This window comes from Arachis hypogaea, chromosome 10 (assembly GCF_003086295.3).
Source record: "Arachis hypogaea cultivar Tifrunner chromosome 10, arahy.Tifrunner.gnm2.J5K5, whole genome shotgun sequence".
In the NCBI taxonomy this organism is placed as follows: Eukaryota; Viridiplantae; Streptophyta; class Magnoliopsida; order Fabales; family Fabaceae; genus Arachis; species Arachis hypogaea.
In genome coordinates, this window is record NC_092045.1 from 51,462,558 (window position 1) to 51,464,441 (window position 1,884).

Consider the following 1,884-nt stretch of genomic DNA (forward strand, 5'->3'; position numbering starts at 1 on the left):
CACCAAGGATTCTTCATTCACTTGAATGATCAATTCTCCTCTATCAACATCAATCACAGCCTTTGCTGTGGCTAGGAAGGGTCTGCCAAGGATGATGGATTCATCCATGCACTTTCCAATCTCTAGGACTATGAAATCAGCAGGGATGTAATGGTCTTCAACCTTTACCAGAACATCCTCTACAAGTCCATAGGCTTGTTTTCTTGAGTTGTCTGCCATCTCTAGTGAGATTTTTGCAGCTTGCACCTCAAAGATCCCTAGCTTCTCCATTATAGAGAGAGGCATGAGGTTTACACTTGACCCTAGGTCACACAAGGCCTTCTTGAAGGTCATGGTGCCTATGGTACAAGGTATTGAAAACTTCCCAGGATCCTATCTCTTTTGAGGTAATTTCTGCCTAGACAAGTCATCCAGTTCCTTGGTGAGCAAAGGGGGTTCATCCTCCCAAGTCTCATTTCTAAATAACTTGTCATTTAGCTTCATGATTGCTCCAAGGTATTTAGCAACTTGCTCTTCAGTGACATACTCATCCTCTTCAGAGGAAGAATACTCATCAGAGCTCATGAATGGCAGAAGTAAGTCCAATGGAATCTCTATGGTCTCATTTTGAGCCTCAGATTCCCATGGTTCCTCATTGGGGAACTCATTGGAGGCCAGTGGACGTCCATTGAGGTCTCCCTCAGTGGCGTTCACTGCCTCTTCCTCCTCTCCAAATTCGGCCATGTTGATGGCCTTGCACTCTCCTTTTGGATTTTCTTCTGTATTGCTTGGGAGAGTACTAGGAGGGAGTTCAGTAATTTTCTTGCTCAGCTGACCCACTTGTTCCTCAAAATTTCTAATGGAGGACCTTGTTTCAGTCATGAAACTTTGAGTGGTTTTGATTAGATCAGAGACCATGGTTGCTAAGTCAGAGGTATTCTGCTTAGAACTCTCTGTCTGTTACTGAGAAGATGATGGAAAAGGCTTGCCATTGCTAAACCTGTTTCTTCCACCATTATTATTGTTGAAACCTTGTTGAGGTCTCTGTTGATCCTTCCATGAGAGATTTGGATGATTTCTCCATGAAGGATTATAGGTGTTTCCATAGGGTTCTCCCATGTAATTCACCTCTTCCATTGAAGGGTTCTCAGGATCATAAGCTTCTTCCTCAGATGAAGCTTCCTTAGTACTCCTTGGTGCATTTTGCATTCCAGAAAGACTTTGAGAAATCATATCAACTTGTCGAGTCAATATTTTGTTCTGAGCCAATATGGCATTCAAAGTGTCAATCTCAAGAACTCCTTTCTTCTGATTAGTCCCATTGTTCACAGGATTCCTTTCAGAAGTGTACATGAATTGGTTATTTGCAACCATTTCAATCAGCTCTTGAGCTTCTGTAGGCGTCTTCTTCAGATGAAGAGATCCTCCAGCAGAGCTATCCAAAGACATCTTGGATAGTTCAGAGAGACCATCATAGAAAATACCTATGATGCTCCATTCAGAAAGCATATCAGAGGGACACTTTCTGATTAATTGTTTGTATCTTTCCCAAGCTTCATAGAGGGATTCTCCTTCCTTCTGTCTGAAGGTTTGGACTTCCACTCTAAGCTTACTCAATTTTTGAGGTGGAAAGAACTTTGCCAAGAAGGCATTGACTAGCTTTTCCCAAGAGTTCAGGCTTTCTTTAGGTTGTGAGTCCAACCATATTCTAGCTCTGTCTCTTACAGCAAAAGGGAATAGCATAAGTCTGTAAACCTCAGGGTCAACCCCATTAGTCTTGATAGTGTCACAGATTTGCAAGAATTCAGCTAAGAACTGATGAGGATCTTCCAATGGAAGTCCATGGAACTTGCAATTCTGTTGCATTAGAGAAACTAATTGAGGCTTAATCTCAAAGTTGTTTGC

The 1,884-nt window shown here is 42.1% G+C and overlaps 1 non-coding gene across 1 annotated transcript; it reads left to right on the top strand.

Annotated features, from left to right (window-relative positions):
• Positions 1-1,482: 1,482 nt before the first annotated feature.
• LOC112718598 (small nucleolar RNA R71) lies at positions 1,483-1,590 on the top strand. The gene has a single exon (XR_003160931.1). It is a non-coding gene; the product is annotated as a small nucleolar RNA R71 (small nucleolar RNA).
• Positions 1,591-1,884: the final 294 nt, after the last annotated feature.